Source organism: Sus scrofa, chromosome 12 (assembly GCF_000003025.6).
Source record: "Sus scrofa isolate TJ Tabasco breed Duroc chromosome 12, Sscrofa11.1, whole genome shotgun sequence".
NCBI classification, from domain to species: domain Eukaryota; kingdom Metazoa; phylum Chordata; class Mammalia; order Artiodactyla; family Suidae; genus Sus; species Sus scrofa.
Window position 1 is genome coordinate 21,825,071 of NC_010454.4, and position 26,067 is coordinate 21,851,137.

Below are 26,067 nucleotides of genomic sequence, written 5' to 3' on the forward strand. Positions count from 1 at the left end.
GCTGTGGTGTAGGCAGGCTGGGAACCTCCACATGCCGCGGGTGCAGCCCTAAAAAATATATATATATATATATATATGTTCTGCATTGCTCAATTAATAGATACTTCCTCTTTATTCTTTTCCCTTTTCTGCTGGTAAAACTTAGCTCAGCAGGCCTGCTTTGGCCCCTGTAATGCCAACAGATGAAATCCCTCCCCCACCCGCCCTCAAATGCGGGCCACGTTCATAAACACCTAAGAAGGAACTAAGAGGACTTGACCTCTCACCCCAAAGCTGGGGAGGGAGTGGTGCCTCCCTAGATCCAAAAAGCACTTTAGGAAGTTCCCTTGTGACACAGTGGGTTAAGGATCCAGCTGTTGCCACAGCTGTGGCGTAGGTCGAAACTGTGGCACGCGGGTTTGATCCCTGGCCCAGGAACTTCCACGAGCTGTAGGCATGGCCAAACAGACAACGAAACAAACACAAAGCACTTCAGAGTTTCAGATCTGATAAGGTATCAGGGTGAAGATTTTCCCAAGAACATGTCTTGTTCTTGCGGGCAAGGTGCAGATTTGATCTTCATCGCTCTTCTCAGCCTCAGTTCGAATAACTCTGTCCCCATATTTCCCATCATGGCACCGGGGAAATGAATCTGACTAGTATCCATGAGGACGCAGGCGTCGCTCAGTGGGTTAAGGATCTGGCGGTGCCGTGAGCTATGGTGTAGGTCGCAGACACAGCTCAGATCCTGTGTTGCTATGGCTGTGGTGTAGGCTCAGATCAGATCCTGCAGCTCTGATTCTACCTCTACCTGGGAACCTCCCTATGCCACAGGTATGGCCCTCAAAAGACAGACAAAAAAAAAAAAGAAAGAAAGAAAAGAATAACTCTGTCCCTGGACATGTTCAGTCAACCAAAGGGTCTGGTGAGATCCCTGTAAAATGCTTTAGAAATGTTTGCTGTGTCCTATAAAAAAAGAATTCCCAAAGGAGTTCCTGCTGTGGTGTAACAGCATTGGTGGCATCTCTGCAGAGCTGGGGATGCAGGTTCGATTCCTGGCCCAGCACGATGGGTTAAGGATCTGGCATTACCTCAGCTGTGATGGAGTCGCGACTAGCTCGGAAATCCATGTGCCTCTGGGCAGCCAAAAAAGAAAAAGAGAGAGACAGCTCCCAAAGACATCTGTAAGTCTGACTGGTTTTCTCACTGGAGAATGGGTTGTTTTAGAAATCACATTGCAGGAGTTCCGTGGTTCAGCGGGTTAAGGATCTGGCATTGTCACTGCTGTGGCTTGGGTCACTTCTGTGGCAAGGTTTTGATCCCTGGCCCAGGAACTTCCACATGCAGCACTGTCCCAAAAAATGAAATTAGGAGTTTCCATCATGGTGCAGTGGAAACAACTCTGACTAGGAACCATGAGGTTGCAGGTTCGATCCCTAGCCTTGCTCAGTGGGTTAAGGATCCAGTGTTGCCGCGAGCTGTGGTGTAGGTCGCAGACGCGGCTCAGATCCTGCGTTGCTGTGGTTCTGGTGTAGGCCAGCGGCTACAGCTCCGATTCGACCCCTAGCCTGGGAACCTCTATATGCTGCGGGTGTGACCTTAAAAAAAAAAATGAAATCACCTTGCAGCCGACATCTCTGCCTCCCTCAAATGCTCTGCAGGTTTTCTCTATCAAATCACAAGAAAGTTATTCACACGTTCCTCTTCTCCCGCCTGCAGGATGGAGCCAAAGAAACTTAAGCATCTTTCCCCTTCTGACCTGCCCTTTGGGTCATTTGAAATCCACGCGGGTGGCATCCACCACCCCCACCCCCCACCCCCCCTCCCTGCCTCCTCTTTCTCTTAGAAGCCCTCCTGCTCCACCTCGAACTTCCCGTTGGCCTCCTTTAGCATCTTCAGTGTGAAACAAGACGAAAAAATCTCCAAGTCCCGGGGTGCCTGGCTTCGTTTTACCAAAGGTTTCTCCTCGCGGGGAATGAGCAGTGGGGAAGACAAGAGGGGAGGGGGGGATGGGGACAGCCATCATGCTGAAGTGTCACTCAGGAAAAAAGCAGCATCTCCATTAAAATGGTTACGTGTTCATCGAATTCGGTCTCATGTTGTAGAGTCAAATATTGAATTTCCGTTGACCTTAAGGTCTAAATGAGATGCTCATGAGTCAGACGTAAATCGCACCGCTGGCCCATTCTTGGGACCCTTCAAGGCTTCTCAGAAGCGGCAGCATCCGCCCATCCTCAGTATATCTTCACCTCCACCCCCCCCCAAAAAAATTATACATTCTTCTAAGGGTAATCTACACGATTCTGAGAACTCTCGGGCTCCGTTTGCTGAAGCCCATGGGACCAACTACTGTGCCCCTCGAGTCAGATCATTCCGTCCATAAAGGCACGTCTTCTCTACCCCAGTCTGGCTATTTGAAATCCCACCATCCGTCAACTACTTTGAGTATATCCTCAGAGCAAAGTGGTCAAGTGAAAATTGCAGGCTATAGAGTTCTCGCTGTGGCACAACAGAATTGGTGGCGTCTCTGCAGCGCCAGGACGTAGGTTCGATTCCCGGCCCCAGCACAGTGCTTTAAAGGCTTCTGCACAGCCACAGCTGCGGCGTGGGTGGAAACTGCAGTTCAGATCTGATCCCTGGCCCAGGAACTCCATACACCACAGGACATGCCCCCCCCCCAAATAATCGTAGGTTACAAAACAACAGGTGGCCCCTAGAACTGTGAGAAAATAAATGTGTCTTGTAGGCCGCCTGGTTTGTGGTCTTCTATTTTGGTAGCCTGAGCAAATTAACACGCCACCCATCCATCAGAGACCAGCCCCAGGGCCAGCCCTGCCATGAAGCCTCCTCTCCGCCCTGAAGCTCCCCGTCCTGTCTCTCTGTTGCTACTGCTTTTGGGTCCCTTGGCCTTGTTTAGAATAACATGGGCTCACGTGCCCCCTGCTATGTTGTAAGCCTGGAGGTGAAGTTCAAGGGCCTTTCCTCTTTTTCTGTTCCACAGCTGCTTGCTCAGAAGGCCTGGAGTTCTTCAGGAGTGGCTATTGAAATAACCAAAGAGCAAGGATGCCGGGAGATCAGACCAGCTGGAGGTTTGCTGCTGGTGCTGGCACTGTGTGCGTGTGTCTGGGCTGGGTGTGGGTGTGGCTATCCCGGGAGGGCACCACCTTGTACCAGTTGTGTGATCTCGGGGACCATCACACTTCACACCTCAACCTTAAAGAGGTTACAAAGCATTTTCATAGGTAGACTCTTATTTGGTTGTCATAACAATCCACCAAGATCCTCCCTTATTTCCTCCTGTTCCCAGGGAAGGTAACCCTGAACAACGTAAGGCAGAGAAAACAAAACATCGTTGGTTGTGAAACTCGCACCATGAAGAGTTAGAAGGTGCTGAGTGCCTGGCGCCACTCTCCACACTTGGCGTGGGTGGTCTTGGTTAATCCTCTCGAGGAGCCTGGGGGGAAGGAATTGTCTCTAGAGCTATTTTACAGGTAAGGACACCGAGGCTCAAGGGAGTTACCTAAGATCACGCAGCTAAAAATGGTAGAGCTAGAACTTGAAGATAGGTGGGTTCGGGGGTTTTTTTTGTTGTTGTTGTTCTTTTAATTTCTTATGACCGTTTAGTTGATTTACAGTGTTGTGCCAATTTCTGCTGTACAGCAAAGCAACCCAGTCATACATATGGAGACAGTCCCTTTCTCGTAGTATCTCCCATCCTGGTCTATCCCAAGAGACTGGATATAGTTCCCTGTGCTGTACAGCAGGACCTCTTGCTTATCCATTCTGAATGGAATAATTTGCATCTACCAACCCCAAACTCCCCATCCATCCCACTCCCTCTCCCCTCCCCCTGGGCAACCACAAGTCTGTTCTCTGTGTCTGCGAGTCTGTTTCTGTTTTGTAGACGGGTTCATTTGTGTCACAGTTTAGATTTCACATATAAGTGATATCACATGGTATTTGTCTTTCTCTTTCTTTTTTTCTTTTTAGGGCTGCACCTGTGGCACATGGAAGTTCCCAGGCTAGGGGTCAAATCAGAGCTGCAGGTGCCAGCCTACACCACAGCCACAACAACACCAGATCCGAGCTGCATCTGCAACCTACACCACAGCTTGCGGCAACGTCAGATCTTTAACCCACTGGCCAAGGCCCCGTGGATACTAGTCGCGTTCTTAACCTACTGAGCCATTGTCTTTTTCTTTCTGACCTACTTCACTTAGTATGAGGGTCTCTAGTTGCATCCATGTTGCTGCCAGTGGCATTATTTTGTTATTTTTTTTTTTTTGGCTGAGTAGTATTTCAGTGTATACAGGTACCACATCTTCGTAATTCATCCATCTGTCATTGGACATTTAGGTTTTTTTTTTTTTTTTTCCCTTGGCCACACCTGCGGAATATGGAGGTTCCCAGGCTAGGGGTCCAAACGGAGCTATAGCTGTCGGTCTATACCACAGCTCACAGTACTGCTGGATCCTTAACCCACTGAGTGAGGCCAGGAATCAAACCCGCAACCTCATGGTTCCTAGTCAGATTGTTTCCGCTGCGCCACAACGGGAACTCCAGACATTTTTAGGTTTTACATCCACAGCTTACAGTTGGAACCAAAAGGCCACACTGCCCTCTCCCCATTACATTAGTGGAGAGAGAGTCCTGCATGAAAGAAACAGACAGGAATTGCTAAAGTCTGAATATAGCATGAAACTCATATTTTTAACAAAACAAAAGGAAGAGAGAGAAAGAGAGAGGAAATTGGATATAAATGATAGACACTGATAACTCAGTGGGTTAAGGATCCAGCATTGCTGTGAGCTGTGGTGTAGACCGCAGATGCGGCTTGGATCCCATGTTGCTGTGTCTGTGGCATAGGCCAGCAGCAACAGCTCCGATTCAACCCCTAGCCTGGGAACCTATGCCACAGGTGCGGCCCTAAAAAAGACAAAAGACAAAAAAATAAAAATAAAAAGTTTCTTTTTTCTTTTTTTTTTTTTTGCTTTTTAGGGTCACACCCACGGCATATGGAGGTTCCCAGGCTAAGGGTCGAATCAGAGCTACAGCCGCCAGCCTACACCACAGCCACAGCAACACAGGATCTGAGCCGCGTCTGTGACCTACACCACAGCTCATGGCAACGCCGGATCCTTAACCCACTGAGCGAGGCCAGGGATCAAACCCACAACCTCATGAGTCCTAGTCAGATTTGTTTCTCCTGTGCCACTATGGGAACTCTGAACGTTTCACATTAAAGTGGTCAAAGCAAGGAAATAGGCTTAAAAGTCAATCACATACAGATAAAGGTCACAGGAGTCAATGGACACTCAAGGTGAGATGTTAGTTAAACACAGATTAATTAATCCATTCCCCCAGGCACACCTTAGGGTTCCACACCATCAAAAACTCTACCCCTGGCAATTACACTTTAGAAAGGCAGCTGCTCCTCGAGGAAGGAGATGGAAATAAGGCCAATCACCAGTCACCTCGCCCTGGGGTGAAGGATGATTTCAGAGGAGATGGGGTAACTGGATTAACCACTTCCTCGGGAAGCTGGAGGGAGACGCTTGGGCGGCCAGCAATAATGTGATGCCAAGAGTCGCACCAATCTGATGCCAGAGCTAGAATGGTGGGGGCCTCTCCTAATTCTGCCCCTCGTGCTGGCCCCTCTCCCCTTAGAATAGGCACCTCAGCAGTGGAGGCGTATTTCTCAAAAGACAAGGAGGATTCTTACGGAGTTGGCTGAGCAACGTTTTCTTGTCTTTACACAAGTTGAGTAAATGGAAACCTTCCACTGGTGGGTCCAGTGGACCCACAAAAAGTCTCTTTAGATTTTTTTGACATCTTGATATATATAGTGGCTTTTTTTTTTTTTTTTTTTTTTTTTAAGGCTGCACCCGAGACATATGGAAGTTTCCAGTCAAATCAGAGCTGCACCTGCAGGTCTCTGTCACCGCCACAGCAACACCAGATCCAAGCCGCATCTGCAACCTACACCACAGCTTGCGGCAACGCTGGAGCCTCAACCCACTGAGCGAGACCAGGGATCGAACCCGCATCCTCATGGATACTTGTCGGGTTCTGGATCTGCTGAGCCACAATGGAAACTCCTGCTTTCTTTCCTTAGTATTTTCTTTCTTTTTTTCCTTTTTAATGACAGGAGAAAAACTATCTGCCGATGAAAAATTTTTCATGTAAATCGAACCCTTCCACCTTTGTCATCCCAGCTTTAAGAAATACCCACTACAGTAAGATGACCCCTTCTCTGGAAGGCAGGAAAAGAGGGGTCTTCCCCTTCCATGGGAACCCCGTTCTACAATCCCTGGGCCGCCTTCAGAGTACTGGGTCTCTCCTGATCGCTCCCTAACTTGGTATAATCTACAGCTCACCCAGCATATCAAAGACCTGGGCTCTGTAAGAAAACCTCCCCTTCCTGAGCTGCGGCAGAACCTGAGCAGATGAGAAAAAGAAAGACTTCCCCGCAACGGTGCTCACAGGGTTCCAGGGACCTCACAAGCTGAAGCCTGTGCCAGGTGACTCCTGCCTGAGGACCAAGCAGGACAAGCTCTTGGTGCTGCCATTCGTTCAGTGCAGTCATAAAATGTACCCAAGTCACCTTCGTTTGCTCATCGGATAGACATCAGTAGGAACCTTGCTGCCCAGCATCCTTTTCTGTACCGGGGATACAGGAAAGACAAGACAAAACCCCTCTCCAGGAACTCAAAACCTAGTGTGGATGCAAAGGAGCCTCCATCCTTGCTTTCTCACCCTCTTGCCCCCAACCCAGCCCCACAACCCTGATGTGAGGAAGTGAGACAAGATGGGTTGGGTCAAACTGGAAAAGTGCTCTGTGAGGTTGTGGGTTGGATCCCTGGACTCTTTCAGCTTAGGTTGTGCTGTTGGCTGCCATTTGGGCCAAGAACATAGTGGAATCTGAGATGTTTAGAATTGGCTGCAATCAGAGTTCCCGTTGTGGCTCAGGGGTAGCAAACCCAACGAGTATCCGTGACGACGCGTGTGGGTTAGGGATCCGGTGTTGCTGTGAGCTGTGGCATGGGCCACAGACATGGCTTGGATCTGGCACTGCTGCGGCTGTGGTGTAGGCTGCAGTTGAACCCCGAGCCTGAGAACCTCTATATGCCGCAGGTTGAGCCCTAAAAACAAACAAACAAACAAACAAAAAAAAAAAAGAATTGGCTGCAATCATGGTAGCTTCAGACCATCTTCTATGCAGCATCATTTGGGCATGAGGGGGTAATACGCTAGGCTCCTAGTGAGGGACAAGCCTACCAAAAAAGAAAACATTCAAAAGCCTGGACCCACTGCCTGTTCCCCTGAAAAAAAGAAAATGACACAAGTAGAAAAGGGTGCAGGCCACAGAGGTTTAGGTAGAACAGGTAGCCAAGTGGGGAAAAGTGGAAACCCAGGTGCCAGGCTCCAAGCAGGGGCCCTGAGGCTGAGGCCCAGGGTCTGGAGGTAGAAAACTGTTACCATCTGCTGTCTCTGCCCTTTTCTGATTGGGTGAGGGGTTTGGAAGGTGAGTGGAGAGGTTGCTTAAGTAGACTAGACTCATGCAAACCCTATCCCACCCCTCTCCCTGTCAACAACAACTTGGTGCCAAGAAGCTGGGTCTGGTTGGGTCTGGTTGAGTCTGGTTGGGTCTGATTGAGTCTGGTTGGGTCTGGTTGAGTCTGGTTGGGTCTGGTGGGTCTGGTTAAGTCTGGGTGGGTCTGATTGGGTCTGGTTGGGTCTGGTTAGTTCTGGTTGACTCTCGTGGGTCTGGGCTGAGTTTCAGTGGGCCTGGTTGAATCTGAGTCTTGCTGTGTTTGGTTGGACCTGGTAGCATCAGATGGGGTCTGGTTGATTCTGGTTGGGCGTGCAGTTCAAACACTGCCCATGACCCCTGTGGGCCAACAGTCATCACAGAGTTGTGCGTCCAAGTCTCAGCACTGCTTCTTACTTAGCAAAGCCTCAGATTCTCTTTAAGCTTCGGCTTCCTCGTGTATAAACTGGGGGATTTTATCAGTACCTGCCATCGTGTTCTGAGGATTAAATGAGACAACTGTGTAAAATACTTGATCAGTGCCCCGCAGAGGTGAAGGCTCGTTAACTGTTATTATCTGCTACACAGAGTCTTTCCTGATCCTTCCGGGAAAAACGGCTTCTGTCCCACCTTGAACTCACGTCATTGTCTGGCTTTATCTGTCACTTTCTGCCCTTGAAAGGAAGATCCCTGTGTGATACACAGCCACAGCTCCTAATCAGTTCAAACGGTGAGAAGGGAAATGATTCTTAGGAGACGGAGGAGAAGGAAAGAGTGTAGAAGAAGGAGGTCTGTTGGCAGAAACACGCAACTGCTGCCAGCTACCAAAGCAACAAGCAGAAACAGAGAGCTTGAAATTCAGCTTCCCGGTTAGAGCAAAGGGGTCATTAAAGATAGATTTGTGGCGTTCCCGTCGTGGCGCAGTGGAAGTGAATCCGACTAGGAACCATGAGGTCGTGGGTTGGATCCCTGGACTCTTTCAGTAGGTTAAGGATCCAGCGTTGCCGAGAGCTGTGGTGTGGGTCCCAGACGTGGCTCGGATCCAGCGTTGCTGTGGCTGTGGTGTAGGCCAGCGGCTACAGCTCCAATTTGACCCCTAGCCTGCGAACCTCCATATGACGAGGGTGCGGCCCTAAAAAGACAAAAAGACAAAAAAAAAAAAAAAAGACTTGCTATTGCTCCAAATATAGTTGTGAGAAAGGCAGACTCTCAGGCCCTACGCCAGGCCTATGGAATTTGAATCTCAATTTTAACCAAATGACGCCTAGGTATGATTCATTTAGAACTTGGATAGACCAGTGGTTCTCAATTCTGGTTACACACTGGAATCATCTAAGGAGCTTTGAAAAATCCTGATGCCCAGGCTGTATCTCAGAACAAGCAGAGTCTCATTTATTTTTGCAGCTCACTGCATTATTCCAACATGTCACCTGGCTTGAGAACCACTGGTCTAGACCAACCCTACAATTTACAGGTCAGGAAACCAAGGTCCAGAGGGGTAAACGGACCCACCCAAGGTCACCCAGCAAGTAAGTGACAGCGCTTGGGACTTGAGCCAAATCCTGCAACCCCAGGGCTCTCTTCACTGTCCTTCCCTGCCCTGTGGCAGAGTTTGGGAAGTGGAGGTGGAAGGGGAGAGGGGTACGAAGCTTCCTTTTCTGGTTTAGCATCTTCATGGTTGAGTCCTGAAAGGGCGGCTTCCCAGACATGGGTGGCCTGTGCCTATGAAATCCTTTTTTTTTTTTTTTTTTGCTTTTTAGGGTCTCACCGTGGCATACGGACGTTTCCAGGCTAGGGGTTGAATCAGAGCTGCAGCCACCGGCCTACACCACAACTCACAGCAACCCACTAATCGGGCCTGGGGTTCGAACCCACATCCTCATGTATACTAGTCGGATTTGTTTCCACCACACCACAATGGGAACTCCTGCCCGTGAAGTCCTTGATGGGCTACATCTGCCTCTGCCCATCCACCTCCCAGGCGGTAGGTCCCACCTTCTCACTGGCATTAGTCTCTAGGGTAAAGCAGCCCCCCAGGCTCCGCCCCCAGCCAGCCAGACCCTGCCATTCCCACACACCCTGTCTTCCCAGAGACTCAGCGGTGCTCAGGGGCTGTCCCACCACCGGGCCACGCAGTTCTCAGAACACAGGTGAAGTTTCTGAGCCCCCACAGCCCCAGCTCCTGGCTCCTCTCAGAACTGGCTGGGACAGGCCCGTTCTCAAAGTCAGCAACCGCGACTGTCTCGAAACCAGAAGGTCTGGAGGCTCTCCCTTGACTTGTTTTTGCTCTCTTGTCAGGGTTTTAGGTGTGTGTGTGTGTGTCTGTGTGTGTGTGTGTGTATCTCAAACTTTTGATTGCCTGTGCTTTCTGACTTCTTCTGGGGTGTTTTTGAAGTGGCTTTTTGTTATTCTGCCTCTGCTCACTCCCCTTTCTCAGCAGCGGTGGAAAACACTCAACCCCCTCTGCCCTCCACGGAGCGCTCCGCTTCCATGTAAACAGCCTGCCTGCTGCTGGCCCGACCAGGCTGCCCAGGTCGAGAGGGCCTGGGCCTGCCGAGCCGTAGAGAACAATCTTGTGGCAGAAACTTCCCCGTGCTCAAGGAGGAGGATGGGGGAGACCCAAGAAAGCAGAAGGAACTTTCTAGGCACATGGTTACTTTTGTTTTAATTGAAATATACTTGATGTACCATGTTGTGTTCATTTCTGGTGTACGGCGGAGTTCCCGTCGTGGCTTGGCCGTAATGAACCCGACGAGTATCCATGAGGATGCAGGTTTGATCCCGGGCCTCGATCAGTGGGTCAGGAACCTGGCATTGCCGTGACTGTGGTATGGCTTACAGATGTGGCTTGGATCCCACATTGCTGTGGTTGTGGTGTAGGCTGGTGGCTGTAGCTCCAATTGGACCCCTAGCCTGGGAACATCCATATGCCGTGAGTGTGGCCCTAAAAAGACAAAAAAAAAAAAAGAAAAAATTCTGGTGTACAGCAAGTGATTCCATTATGCATATATATATATATATATATATATATATATATATATATATTCTAGTCCATATTCTTTTCCATTATAGTTTATCACAGGATATTAGATATAATCTCTTGGCTATAGAGTAGGACTTTGTGGTTCACCCATCCTCTATACAATAGTCTGCATCTGCTGGTCCCAAACCCCAGATCTTTTCCTCCCCTCCCCCTCTCCCTTGGCAACCACAGATCTGTTCTCTGTGTCTGGCACACAATTACTGATGGCCCAGGCTGATCTGGAGCCGGCAAGGCTAGGGACCTTCTGGTTTCACGAGCATCGGGACTGCTAGAAGGATTTGACCCCAAGCCTGGGAACTTCGTATGCCACAGATGTGGTCCTAAAAAAAAAAAAAAAAAAAAAAAAAAAAAAAAAAGACAAAAGAATTTTTACAGGAGTTCCCATTGTGGCTCAGCGGAAACGAATCTGACTAGCATCCATGAGGACACCAGTCCAATCTCTGGCCTCCTTCAGTGGGTTAAGGATCCCGCATTGCCATGAGCTGCAGTGTAGGTCACAAACGTGGCTTGGATCCCAAATTGCTGTGGCTGCAGCATAGGCCATCGGCTACAGCTCTGACTTACTCTCTAGCCTGGGAACCTCCATATGCCAAGGGTGTGGCCCTAAAAAGACAAAATAAATAAATAAATACATTTTAAAATTAAAAAAAAAATTTACTGGAGTTCCCGTCGTGGCGCAGCAGAAACAAATCTGACTAGGAACCATGAGGTTGAGGGTTCGATCCCTGGCCTCGCTCAGTGGCTTAAAGATCTGGCATTGCCGTGAGCTGTGGTGTAGGTCGAAGACTCGGTTCAGATCTGGCGTTGCTGTGGCTGTGACGTATGCTGGCAGCTGTAGCTCCGATTCAACCCCTAGACTGGGAACCTCCATGAGCCACGGGTGTGGCTCTAAAAAAGACCAAAAAAAAAAAAAAAAAGTAAAAAGGTACTTATTTTTACTTGATTTCAATGCACTGTTAATAACTGTATGTGGCTGGAGGCTGCCGCTCACCAGCAGCTCACAGTTGGCTGCACAGCAGAGTCACTTGGGGAGATGTGACGCTCAGATGCCCGCATCCACCCCATTGATTCTGATTTGTTCACATAGGGCGTGGCCCAAGCTGCAGAGTTTGGAAGCTCCATGGGTGACTCCAGTGAGCCGCCAAGTTTGAGAACCTCTAGCCCAAAGGATTTCCCATGGCTCTTCCAACCTCGACTTCCTACATTTTTTCCTACATTTTCCTAGATTTCTTTTTTTCTCTTTTTCTTTCTTCCTTTCTTTGTGTGTGTGTGTGTGTGTGTGTGTGTGTGTGTGTGTGTGTGTGCGCTGGGCCACATCCGCTGCATATGGAGGTTCCCAAGCTGGGGGTTGAATCGGAGTTGCAGCTGCCAGCCTACGCCACAGCCACAGCAACATGGGATCCGAACCGCATCTGCGGTCTACACCACAGCTCACAGCAATGCGGGTCCTTAACCCACTGAGTGAGGCCAGGGATCGAATCCGCAACCTCATGGATACTAGTCGGATTCGTTTCCACGATGGGAACTCCACTTTACTTTGCTTTCTGCGGTTTTCAGAACTTGAGGACCAACGAGTTTACTCAGAGAATCCACTCAAGACATTGAAGAATGTTTTTCCAGAAATGCCCCTGTGGCGCAGCCGGTTAAGGTGGTGCCCACCTCAACGTGGGTTTGATCCCTGGCCCAGGAATTTCCACATGCCATGGACATGGCCCAACAATAAATAAGCAAAAGCAAATTTGAATTTTAAAAAGAAAGAAAAATATTTTTCCATGTTCCAAACGTGATACACGTTCATGGTAGAAACTTGAGAAAATTCAGAGAAATAAAAAAAGATAGTCAAAATGCCCTAAAATCCCACCACACAAATAAAGGGTTAAAACAGTTAGGTATAAATCCTCCAAGACATTTTCCCAAAGATATATTCTTCTGTTTTCTTCAAAACTGGAAGCAACCATACCATGCATCCTATTTTGTAATTGGCTTTTTCACTTTATTTGGTTAACAAACATTCATGTATCATCAACTGTAATGGTTACATGGTACTTTATCATATACCTTAAACCACAGTTTATCCAAATCCATATTAACACTGGTCCCTTTTCTGCTAGTGTTTAAAAAAAAAAATTGGGAGTTCCCATCATGGCGCAGTGGTTAACGAATCCGACTAGGAACCATGAGGTTGCGGGTTCGGTCCCTGCCCTTGCTCAGTGGGTTAACGATCCGGCGTTGCCGTGAGCTGTGGTGTAGGTTGCAGACTCGGCTCGGATCCCGCGTTGCTGTGGCTCTGGCGTCGGCCGGTGGCTACAGCTCCGATTCGACCCATAGCCTGGGAACCTCCATATGCCGCGGGAGCAGCCCAAGAAATAGCAAGAAGACCAAAAAAAAAAAAAAAAAAAAATTGCTATGAAGGAAACAGTAGTGATACTTTGTGAAAAGCCACTCACCTACTCCTCGAGAGGAAAGAAGAAGGAAAGGGAGAGGAAAGGAAGGAGAAGGAGAGAAAAATGAAAGAAAATAATGAGGTCAAAAAGCATACAGAATTCAAAGTGATTCAAATTACTCCCCCCAAAAAGCCAGTTTACCTTCCTACCAACGGAGTGTGACAGTGCCTATTTTTATGCATGCTGGCAGTGAGCTAAATGCATTTGAGAAACATTATCAATTCTGCTTGCCGAATGTAACAAGGTTAAAAACAAAAACAAAAGCCACCAACAGGCAGTAGTAACTCCTTGTTATGAAGTCCAGCACAGCTTCAGGGAGGGCTGACTCTGTGCCGGGTGCTGCTCTGGATCGGGTGACAAAGATGAACAGAACCCATCCCTGCCCTCTGGCAGCTCAGAGAAGGGAGGAACTCAAGAGCTTGGCTGTAAGTCCGGGAGGGCAACAGGGATGCTAAATAGAGGTACCCAGAGTCACGCTGCAGAGGGAAGAAAAGCCCATGATTCTTCACGGCAATGCCGGGAAGTCTAGGGTACAGGGTGCATGTGAACTGGATCCAGAAGAATGAATACAGTCACTACTGAGCGTTAAAATGTGGTGGTTGGGCCCACACCAAAAGCTGCTAGAGGCTCAGGGGACCAGAAAGTTGTCACTTCTATCTTCCAGAGGCTCCTACATTTATCCACCCCCGACAGCCACGAAGCTCCCCCCTCGGATCTATCCCACAACCTCTTCTTGCCACTCAACTCCCTTTCCTCTGGTTATTTTGTGTGGCGGAACAAGGGACACCTTGGCGGCCTTCTCCATAAAGTCACCTTCAGAGACTTCAAGGTCAATGCAAATACCAGTCGTCATATGGTATGTTTTCATTTGGATTATTCACTCCTTTTCAAAAAGAGAATGACATACGATGTCATTAAGTCCATTTAAAAAAAAAGAAAGTTGGAGTTCCCATCGTGGCTCAGTGGTTAGCGGATCCGACTGGGACCCATGAGGTTGCGGGTTCGATCCCTGCCCTTGCTCAGTGGGTTAACGATCCGGCGTTGCCATGAGCTGTGGTGTAGGTTGCAGACGCGGCTCAGATCCCTCGTTGCTGTGGCTCTGGTGTAGGCCGGCAGCTACAGCTCCGATTCAACCGCTGGCCTGGGAATCTCCATATGCCGCGGGAGCGGCCCAAGAAATGGCAAAAGAAAGACAAAAAAAAAAAAAAAAAAAAAGGAAAGAAAGAAAGTTGCCAAAGTCAAGGTCACAGAGCCGATTTCAAGAGACTTGAACCCCAAGCCTCAGGTCCTGAGCCCAACGTGCTCACCATTATTAGGATAGCCAATGCCAGCCTTGTATAAAAAAAGAGGCGACACAAAAATCAAAGCCACATTCAAAACAAATAAAAGAACAAAGAGGCAGCCAATTCAACCCCTGGCTCTCCCACTTAGGACTTGTGGGGGAATTCTCTTCATCTCCCTGTGTCTCTAAAGCATGGGTTGCAGGATTGACAACTTAGATTTGAGCAGTGGGGAAGCATTGTGTTGAAAGTAGCAATCGGAAGAATCAGAAGAAGCTGACGCCCCTCAATGGGGACCACGGTCCAGTTAGCCAGCCTCTGGCTTTTTCTGTTCGTGAGTCTGTTTCCCACAAAAGCACACATATACCCTTTAAGCCAAGTCTCTGACGTAGCTGCATTTCAGGAATAAGTCAAATCCTCGGAGCTGACTTTTCTTCAGAAGTTCAGCAAAAATGAATTAAGGAACTTGCCCAGCTGTGATGCGGAGCTGGCGGTCCGAAGGTCATGACAGCCACGGGATCTCTGAGTGTGGGGTCCCCTTTTTCTACCTAGGGACTGACACACCCCCTTCCCCTGCCCACTTCTGCCCTATGACCTCAGAATCAAATTTCCCACCTGCCTGCCCTCACCTCCCCCAGCCCCTCGCTGCTCTGTGACACACAGCTCTGGAGAGTCCCCCACATCATCACAGAACAAAAACAAAACAACAGAGAAAAAAAACACCAAACCTTCCCCCTCGCCACCCACCGCTCCACAATGAGTCGCCCACACGATAGGGGTTCTTTCACTCCCATTTCAAATACTAGAAATGAAATGGCTTTTTTTTTTTTTTTTTTTTTTCACTTCTGCTATTTATACAGAAGTCCCGGCCAGAGACCTCAGCGCTCAACCCACCATAATTCAAGTTTATTTTTAGGTTTCTCAGCTGTAGAAGGCTACACAATGCCAAAATGGGCTCGGGGTGATTCAGTCAACAGGACGAGGTTGGGGGGGGTGAGCTGTGAAAACCTGCCTCCCCCACCGCCCCCCACCAGGTGTTGTACGGATTCCACTTCATTTCACTGTCACGGAGACTCACAGAAGAAACCCATCTATTTATTATTGATCTATTTTGGCAGATACTGAAACTGAGGTTCTGGGTAGTTGAGCGACTTGGTCAAAACCAATTAGTCAGTAATGGGATCTAGATCTGAAACCAGAACTGACTCAAAAGCCAGAGTTCTTTGGGCTGAAACCCTCCTCCTCTCCCTTTCTTTCTCTTGCTCCCAAACCTTCTTTACCTGAGCGTTCGCACCCTCCCCGCTCTCGCTGTCTGAGCCTTGCCCCCTTTTCTGCTTTGGAATCAAAATAGGGTCAGCCAGAGAAGCTTCTGGAAATGTAACCTTTCCCCCGCCTCCAAAGCCAGGGCACAGGCTTCCCTGCAACCGTGTAAGCGACGGACTCCTTGCTCCCTTGCGAATCGTGGCAGGAGGAGAGCAGAGGTAAGTTGGACCCTCCCTAACAGGATCTGGGCTACACAGACCCGGGCTGGAATCCCAGCTTGGACACTGAAGGCGCTTCCATGTCATCAAGCCTCCCCTTCCTCGTCTCCGGTTGGCAGGGATATACCCGCCTGGCAGGGTAGTTGAGAGACCCAGATGAGGTCGTGCGAGGGGAAGCGCCAGGTCAGGTTCAGGCGCATAGCTGGCACCCAGTAATGGACTCCTTCTTTCCTCCTCTCTCACCTCCTCTGGAGAGGGGCACGGGACTACCACCAGGGAGCCTGGCCTGGAGGGAGCTTGGGTAACTACCTCTGAGGAAGCGCCATAGATTTATACAGGCCTGTGCCTCCAACATTTGCAGGGGAGGGACATATGGGTACAAGAGAAGCCTACATGCCACAGGTTCAACTTTTTTTTTTCTTTTTAGGTTCTCTCATGGCAACACCAGATCCTTAACCCACTGAGCAAGGCCAGGGATTGAACCCGCAACCTCATGGTTCCTAGTCGGATTCGTTTCTGCTCTGCCACAAGGAGAATTCCATCACAGGCCCAACTATTTACATTATACGTCACGCTAGTCAGCTGATAAGTAACACAGGTTCGACCCATTTCAAAAATATATGTCTCTGGAGTTCCCTTGTGGCACAGCTGTTAAGGATCTAGTGTTGTCACTCCTGTGGCTCAGGTCGCTGCTGTGGTGCAAGTTCCATCCATGGCCTGGGAACTTCTGCATGCCATGGGTGTGGCCCCCACCACCCCACCCCAAAAAATATATGTTTCTATAATGTGAAATTTATTTTATAATGTCCTAAAAAAGCCATGTTTAAGTATAGAATTCTTAGACTCCTTGGAGGGTGTCCCACCAGCCCCCCGCCCTGGGCCTGCGGCTCGCTCCCCTTCTCTCCCATCTGATCTCCATCTGCACCACACCCCCAGACACAGCCAGCCTTCAGCCACCTCTTGAGCCTAGGGGATTCTGGGTCCTGGAACCTGGAGCATGACACAGAAGGGGGCACACAGACCTGTCCCCACTTCATCTGACAGAGAGGCATGCATTCAGAAGGACAGAGATGCGCCTTCCTCTATCAGGATGGGTGGACAGGTCTGCATTTGTTCAAGGGGCTGTTTTATTGTTTGTTTGTTTTTTGGGGTTTAGGAGGGGGTTTTGCATTTTGCTTTTTTTTTTTTTTTTTTTTTTTTTGCTTTTTAGGGCCGCACCTGCAGCATGTGGAAGTTCCCAGGCTAGAGATCAAATCAGAGCTACAGCTGCCTGCCATGGCCACAGCCACAGCAATGTGGGATCCGAGACGCATCTGTGACCTACACCACAGCTCACGGCAACCCTGGATCCCTGATCCACTGAGCGAGGCCAGAGATCAAACCCACATCCTCATGGATATTAGTCAGGTTCTTAACCCCCTGAGCCACAACGGGAACTCCCTGTCCAAGGGACTGGTTGCCTGTCACTTTAAGTGGGAATTCATGCAGTGAGCTGGAGCCACCAGAGTTACCTCATCCTTCTTCCTGCATTAAGCCCTAAGCCTGACAGCACAACATTATAAATCAACCATACACTAGTTAAAAAAAATTTTTTTTTAAACCCCTAAGCCTGACATTTGAAAGGAAATTGTATTTTTGACCACTTCAATTAATTTCCAAGAATCTTTGTCTTTCCCCACCCCTGGGACAGGGGCCAAGACGGGGGAGACTTTGGCACGCATAGATTGATATTTACACATAGAATCTCCTTAGTTCGCATTTTGTTCTTTGATTTGAAAGTCTTTGCTCCAAAAAGTATAGAGGCAAACTAGATCTGTCATTGCCAGCGGCTGAGGATGAAGGAAGGGGTTGACTACAAAGGAGTATGAGAGAATTTAGGGGGGCAGTGAAACTGTGATACACTCTTCGTGCTTGTGGTACTAGTTACACAACTGTATGTGTTTGGAAAAATCCCTAGAACTGTACACTAAAAGACGTGGACTTATTGTATGTAAATTATATATTGAAGACTTATGCAATACAAATTCTTTGAACCATATTTAAAGAAAGGAGGAAGATGGGAGTTCCCTGGCGGTTCAGTGGGTTGAGGATCTGGTGTTGTCATTGCAGTGGCTCTGGTTACAGCTGTGGCGTGGGCGTGGGTTTGATTCCTGGCCTAGGAACTTCCACATACCGTGGGCACAGCCAAAAAAACAAAAAACAAAAACAAAAACAGAGCAAGATTTGAAAGAGGAGTATATTCAGTCATCTAAAATAATTTCCTTTGGGAAGTTCCCATCACGGCACAGTGGTAACAAAACTGACTATTATTCATAAGGATGTGGGTTCAATCTCTGGCCTTGCTCAGGGGGTTAAGGATCTGGCATTGCTGTGAGCTGTGGTGTAGGTTGCAGACGTGGCTTGGTTCCTGTGTTGCTGTGGCTGTGGTGTAGGCCAGCAGCTGCATTTCTGATTCGACTCTTAGCCTGTGCACTTCCATATGCCACAGGTATGGTCCTAAAAAGAAAAACGAAATTCTAAAATAATTTCCTTTGGTGCAATATGCAGGGTGAGTCAGAGGAGAGGACATCAGTCACATTTGTAGCTGCCCATCATTATATGAATAGCCTTTCTTTCTGGAGAAAACTCCCTTGTTATGGTCCTGCCTCCCCAAGTAGAAGTCGAGAACTCAAACTCCCACCCTCCCTTGCAGCTAGGCATGGGCATGTGACCTGCTCTCCACCAATCAGAAGCATTCATGAAAATTTTGCCTTCGTAGTGAGTAGTGTGCTGACACCAGGGCTGCCAGGGGCTTCCATTTTTGCTGGTGTGGCCACAGCAGAGGCATTCGATTTGGAGGCTTTCACCAGTTGTGAAGCTGAGTTCCTGATTACAAGCTCAAATTGTGTAGGCAGAAGAGAATGGACAGGGCAGCACCATTCCTTGCTCTTGGCTACTGGCTCTGACTCTCCTTTGGGAAAGCCCTTGATTTCTCGGAGTCTCTATTTCCTCATCTGTACAATGGGTACCTTGCAGAACTGTTGTGAAACTAAATGAGATGGTTCAGGGTCTGGCACGCAGTAGCTGAATAGTATCAGCTCTTATCCTCCCTCAAACAATAGGGGAGATGCTTGAAATTGGTAACCTGCCTTAACAACCTGCGAACTCCCCCAGAGCTGGAACCCCAGGAGTTTTTCTCAGAAGCCAAAGCTGACACTAACCTTTGAGGAGTGGGAGCAGGTAGCTGGGCAGGTAGTTAGAGATACATGCCCATTACGGATCTCTCCTCAGCCAGCTCCTTTCTGGCTATATCAAGGAATGGCCACTATTTCATGAGCTCTCAGTGGAGCTTGTTTGGGGTCAAATCAATTTCCAAAAATGCTTCAGTCTATTGGTTGAGCACAAAGAATATGCCAGGTTCTGTGTTAACCATCCAAGAAATAAATAAGGTGCCACTTACAACCTGATGGAGGGAGAAAATATTTACATGCCTATGATAGAAAATGGACCGAGACGGAGTTCCCGTTGTGGCTCAGCAGTAAAAACCCAACTAGTATTGATGTCAATGCAAGTTTGATCCCTGGCCTTGCCTAGTGGGTAAGGAGCCCATGTTGCCACGAGCTGTGGTGTAGGTTGCAAATGTGGCTCGGATCCTGCGTTGCTGTGGCTGTGGCATTGGCCAGCAGCTGTAGCTCTGATTAGACCTGTAGGCTGGGAACTTCCATATACTGCAGGTACAGCTCTAAAAAGACAAGAAAGAAAGAAAGAAAGAAAGAAAGAAAGAAAGAAAGAAAGAAAGAAAGAAAGAAAGAAAGAAAGAAAGAAAGAAAGAAAGAAAGAAAAAAGAAAGAAAGAAAGGAAGGAAGGAAGGAAGGAAGGAAGGAAAAGAAAGAGCAAAAAGAAGGAAGTTAGGTAGGACAGAAAGAAGAAATTGGACTGAGGGGTGGACTTGAGGCGTCAGGAATTCTTCAGGAGGGAAGGGCTATTTAAGCAGGATCTTGAATGATGAGTTAGAGCCTAAGAGGGGAAGAGGGAACCAGAGGCATTTTAGCCTGAGAGAAGAGCGTGTAGAAAAGCCTAGAAGAACGGAAGTACATGGTGCCTTCGAGGGAACTCAGAGCTGGTCCAGAGTGATGGGAACACAAAGTGGGTACAGGTGGGGAGTCAGAGACTGAGGCCAGAGATGGCAAAAGGGCTGGTGGAGAAGGGCTTTGAAGGCTGTGAAGAGGGCGCGAGAGGAGGATGAAGCAGACACCATCTCCATAGACAACTGACTGGGAAGGAAGCGCATGGTTCCAAGACTCCATCTTTTCTTTCCAATCAAGGCTCTACTAGGATCTCCTAAATGGGCACAACTTCGGCCTCTCTGAGCCCCACGGCCCCTCCAGAGGATGCTCAATGGACTCCCCCAGTGTGCCACCAGAGAGGACATCCACGGTCCTCTGGTTCAGTTCTCAGGTGAGAAAGCAAGAGAGGAGAGGCTTCTGGAAGCTGGGCTGGCTGAGCTGAGACCAGACCCGCATGCTCCGAAACAGAGAGTCTTGAGCTAAACAAGCATAAAGACACCTGGGCTTTCTAATACCTACGATGGACCAGCTCCGCTGTGAATGAAGCACACAGGGCTGGCCCCGTGGGGGGCCGGGTCCGGGGCGGGGAGCAGGCAGGCTGAATTTCTCACTCATCGCTTGTCACGAGACCAGACATCATTTCCTGCCCCTGCTTTCACCACAGAGGCTATTTCGGTCTGAGTTTCTGGTGGCCCTTGCCACCTGGCAAGACCAAGGCCTACGCAGAAGTCAACACTGGGTTTCATTGAGAGACAAAAGGCGCCACGGAGGATTCTGGGCCACCCTCAGCCACACACAGGGGCTCCAGCTTGGAGCTCTTGGGGACAGGAGGACAGTGTGGCTGGCCCCATCCTCTCAAAGTGGCCAAAACTAGAATGGCATGAGGTTTTGCCCAGCCATTCGGGGACGAAGAGGCTGCCTTCCCCTGCCTGCCTTCCCCTTCACCTGCCCCCAGACCCCCGTCCTTACCTGCCCCCACCCCTTCCCTCAGGGAACTCGGTGACATGAAAAACACAGACATATGAACCCTGCCCCTCGAAGTCTGACAATGAACCACCCAGCAAAACAGGAAGCATCTCCTTGTCATTGTGTTCTCTGTGCAGGCGGTGTCCTGACAAGTGACAGGAAACCACCACCGGGCCGTGGCAACAGGTGTCAGGGCAACCTGAGGCTTCCCGCCAGCCTGTCCACAGCCCTCCTTTTTCTTCCTCCTCGAGAGCTGTCTCCTTCCTCCCCACAGCCTGACAACCCCTCACCTCTCACCTTCAGGTCCTGTCCTTCTTGGGGGCCTAAGGCCTGATCAAGACCTTCAAAGGCCTCCACACAAAAAAGACCGTCGTCTCTCTCTCCAAATATAATTCCTGATACTGAACAACCAGCACAAAATGTATATACATAAGCTGAAATTAAAAGAGCTTTTTTGTTTTTATTTTAATTTTTTTTTTCTTTTTAGGGCCACACCTGCACGAGATGGATGTTCCCGGGCCAGGGGTGAAAATGGAGCTGCAGCTGCTGGCCTACACCACAGCCACAGCAACTCGGGATCCGAGGCACGTCTGCAACCTACACCACAGCTCAGGGCAACACCAGATCCTTAACCCACTGAGCGAGGCCAGGGAGCAAACCCACATCCTCATGGATACTAGTCGGGTTCTTAAGCCACTGAGCCATGGCAGGAACTCCAAGAGCTTTTTAAGTTTTTTTAGATTTTTCTGATTACGAAATTCTAGGTATGTTCAAAGCAGAAACTGTCTCAGATTTGGGAGTGTCCCTGTCTGACTAAGGCCCTACATCTCCCCTAAATCAGCCTGTGGGTTACCCAGAACTGGAGGAGACCCAGTTTCCTTGGCTTCACATGGGGACAGGTTGTTTCCAAGAGAAAAAAACAAAACAAAACAGGGATTGGAGATGGGGGCAGGAGCATAAGAAATGTGATCTTGAACTTGGCCCATTGAATTACCAGCCCAGGAGACTGGCAGCCATGGGACACTGCGTAGAGCCGAGGAACTGGTACTTTGACCAGGGCTCCAGCTGCGTGGGAAGGAACAGGATGACTCCAGGACTCCGTCTTTTCTTTCCAATCAAAGCTCTACCAGGATCTCCTAAATGTGCACAACTGGGGCGTCTCTGAGCCCCACAGCCCCTCCGAGAGATGATCGGTGGACTCCACCACTGTGCTGCTGGAGGCTGATACCCAAGGCCATCTGGTTCCATCCCCAGGAGAGGCTCCTAGAAGCTGGGCTGGCTGAGCTAAGACCTGAAAGCAATGCTCCCTCAAGGGCACTCTGCATCTGCTTGCTTCTATGGAGTATCTCCAGCTCAGACCTTCTAGAAAAAGTCTCTGCTCTTCCTTACCCTGTTTCTTTTTAGAATAAGAGGGGGCTGAGGAGTTCTGGTCGTGGCGCGGCAGAAACAAATCCGACTAGAAACCATGAGGTTGTGGGTTCGATCCCTGGCCTTGTTCAGTGGGTTAAAGGATCCGGTGTTGCCGTGAGCTGTGGTGTAGGTCGCAGACGTGGCTCAGATCTGGCGTTGCTCTCAACTCAACCCCTAGCCTGGGAACCTCCATATGCCACGGGTGCAGCCCTAAAAAGTTAAAAAAAAAAAAGAAGAAGAAGAAGAAGAGGGGGCTGAGCTATGGTAGGCTAAGTTCTTCTTTATTCTCACGGTCCCTAGAGCGTCAGTGGCTGATGGGACGGAATGTGAAGATTTCTTCGAGGTGCAGCTCCCTGCTCCTTCCCAGAAACCTTTGCTCAAGGGCAGGACTTCCTCAAAGGCAGTGTGGCCGATGTCAGAGAACAGGGCAGCCTGCAGGAAGCCTGGTCAGAGGGATCTTCTCCAGGCGTGGCCCAAGCCCTTTAGGTCACGCCTCACGTCAGCCTGGCACGGAGGGAAAAGCCCCGAGCTTGGAGTTAAAGATCAAGGCATTTCTTCTCTTCGCAGTCTCAGTTTCCTTAGTCAGAACATTGAAACCTATCAAACAGGGAACACCTGAGAGTTAAATGGCACAAGATATAAGAATGTGCTTGAAGAAGTTTCTGCTGTGGCTCAGGGATAGCCAACCTGACTACTGTCCATAAGGGTGTAGGGTCAATCCCTGGCCTCGCTCAGTGGGTTCAAATCCTCACCTCCCTCACTCCGGGGTTGCCACAAGCTGCAGCGTAAGTCGCAGCTGCAGCTCAGATCCCACGTTGCTGTGACTGTGGCGTAGGCCTGCCACTGCAGCTCCAATTTGACCCCTAACCCGGGAGCTTCCATATGCCACGGATGTGGCTGTAAAAAGAAAAAACACATAAGAATAGGCTTGGAGATATGGACGCCCCATACAAATATGGAGACATCATTTTCCATGAATTGACAAATGTTCTTTGGTTATGAGCTGACCATGGTTTCCTGGGTTCTCAAGTCCTAGCACTTGGCCCAATACCCAGCAGAGTAGGTATCCAATAAATGGCTACTGGATGGACCAGTGAGGGGACAGATGGACAAATGGACAGTAGTGGGGAGCAGTCAACTGTGGGACTTAAAAAAACAAAACAAAACAAAACAAACCACCGCATACCATCTGTTTCACATCTCACAGCTCACAGCAGCAAGGAGAAGGTGATTCGAAAGACACAGCCACAGCAAAATGATTCACGTACCAAACACAACCAGATCATTGTACAAGTAGCAAAGGCCAGAAATCTGGCCCACAGGCCACATCTCCCCTGTAAGGAAGCCAAGTTAAAAAGTGAGGCTCTCCCTGTTTCCCGAACACCCAAATTTAGGGATTCTGAGAAATTCTGTTCAAGGTCTTCCAGGTAAGACTTCAGGCCTAGCCTTCCCGTCCATGAACAGGACTAGTATCCATGAGGACGCAGGTTCAATCCCCGGCCTCGCTCAGTGGGTTAAGGATCCAGTGTTGCCGTGAGCTGCGGTGTAGGTCCCAGATGTGGCTTGGATGCCACGTTGCTGCAGCTGTGGTGTAGGCCGATGGCTACAACTCCAGTTAGACCCCTAGCCTGGGAACCTCCATATGCAGCAGGTGTAGCCCTAAAAAGCCAAAAAAAAAAAAAAAAAAAAAAGAGAGAGAGAGAGAGAGAAAAGACTTCAGGCCTTGGCACTTGCTCCCGACTTCCCATCACTACCTTCCTCCCTTTGCCTGGGTCACCCCTGCTCCCCTCAGATGCCACCTTCTCTAATTTTTTTTTAAGGGCCACACCTGGGGCATATGGAAGTTCCAGGGCTAAGGATCCAATTGGAGCTGCACCTGCCAGCCTACAGGGCAGCCACGGCAACACCAGATCCTTAACCCACCGAGTGAGGCCAGGGATCCAACCCACATCCTCATGGATACTAGTCAGGTTCGTTTCCGCTGAGCCATGACGGGAACTCACACAGATGCCACCTTTTCCACAGTCTTTCTGATTCCCTTCTATGGTTCCTAAGGCATGTTGGCTCTTCCTACATTAGACTATAATTTTGTCTTCCATTATTTTTTAAATATTATGAATTATTTAATTCATAAAAGTATGAAGAGAGATCCATTGAGAACTTCATCTACCACAGACAAAGCATCACTAACAAAGTTTAAGCTCCTAGAAATCCCTCTCCATGGGCATCCCCCTCCCTGCCCGTCTTTTTTTTTTTTTTTTTTTTTTGTCTTTTTGCCATTTCTTGGGCTGTTCCCACGGCATATGGAGGTTCCCAGGCTAGGGGTCGAATCGGAGCTGTAGCCACCGGCCTACACCAGAGCCACAGCAACGCGGGATCCGAGCCGCGTCAGCGACTTACACCACAGCTCACGGCAACGCCAGATCATTAACCCACTGAGCAAGGGCAGGGATCGAACCCACAACCTCATGGTTCCTAGTTGGATTTGTTAACCACTGCGCCACGATGGGAACTCCCCTTGCCCATCTTGAATGTAGTGCATACACTTCCGTGTATTTTTTTAATACTTTTAATGCTTATGGGTAATTGCTTCTCTATTTTTCAATCTCCCTCACTCTTTTGGAATGAATGTTTGCATCCCTGGTGGGGTGGTATTTGGAGATGGGGCCTCCAATGAAGTAAATAAGGTTAAATAAAAGTCATGAGTGGGGCCATAGCCCAATAAGATAAATGTCCTTATAAGAAGAGATACCAGGGAGTTCCCGTCGTGGCGCAGTGGTTGATGAATCTGACTAGGAACCATGAGGTTTTGGGTTTGATCCCTGGCCTTGCTCAGCAAGTTAAGGATCCAGCGTTGCCGTGAGCTGTGGTGTAGGTTGCAGACGCCGCTTGGATCTGGCGTTGCTGTGGCTGTGGTGTAGGCCAGCAGCTGTAGCTCCAATTGGACCCCTAGCCTGGGAAACTCCATATGCCACGGGTGCCGCCCTAAAAAGCAAAAAAAAGGGAAAAAAAAAAAAAGCCCCAGATATAAGCAAGCACAATGCATTTGCTTCTCTCATGGACAGGTCCTTTGTACAGACATTAGCCCCTGAATAAGGGGTTTCACTCCTAGAGTGCCTTCTTTGACTTTTATGATTCTCCAGACAGGAGTTCCCACTGTGGCAGAGTAGGTTAAGCATCTGCTGGCAGTGGCTCGGGTTACTGCAGAGGCTTGTGCTCAACTCCCAGCCCAGTGCAGTGGGTTAATGATTGAGTGTTGCCTCAGCTGCAGTGTAGGTTGCAACTGCAGCTCAGCTTCAATCCCTGGCTTGGAAACGTCCATATGCTGCTGTTAAAAAAAAAAAAAAAAAAAAAAAAAGTGGCGGTCTCAAGGGTCTGGCTTCAAGTCTCCTGCTGGGCACGCAACCCAGGCTCTTGACAAGTGGGATGAAACAGAGACGGTCACCCATGGGACCCATTATTGAACTAGACCAAATGACATTAAAAATATATTCTTAAAACTAAGCACGGTTTGAAGCAATACAGACCACCCCCCAAATACATGGCACAATCTGGTTTCCAAGAAGCACACCGTCTGTCTTAGAATGGAAAATAGTATACATGCCATTGCTGGTTGTGCCAAGTGGAGTGTCCCCAAAGTTAAGTGCTGTGAGAGTTCAGAGAGGGAGGGCAGTGAGCGGGGACCTGCTGGGCCTCGAAGGATGGGAAGCAATTTGGAAAGTCACCTGGGCTCCTCCTATGCTGTCCCTCTCACAGAGAGTGGAGCGGCCATGGAAGGTCATGCCAACAGGCAGAGGGGAAACTCCCAATCCGTGTCGAGAAAGACTAGGGAATCCCCGTTGCCTTGCTCAGAGACCAGCTGAGAAACTGAAACTAGCGGCTCCCAG

General features: G+C 49.1%; 1 long non-coding RNA gene across 3 annotated transcripts; it reads left to right on the plus strand.

Moving 5' to 3' along the window:
* Positions 3,260-21,233, plus strand: LOC110256013. Of its 3 annotated transcripts, none has more exons than XR_002337112.1 (6): positions 3,260-3,470; positions 8,915-9,039; positions 13,662-13,853; positions 15,629-15,758; positions 20,063-20,195; positions 20,908-21,233. It is a non-coding gene; the product is annotated as an uncharacterized LOC110256013 (long non-coding RNA). The 3 variants fall into 3 exon arrangements; XR_002337114.1 differs by having other exon boundaries at positions 15,679-15,758; XR_002337113.1 differs by lacking the exon at positions 8,915-9,039.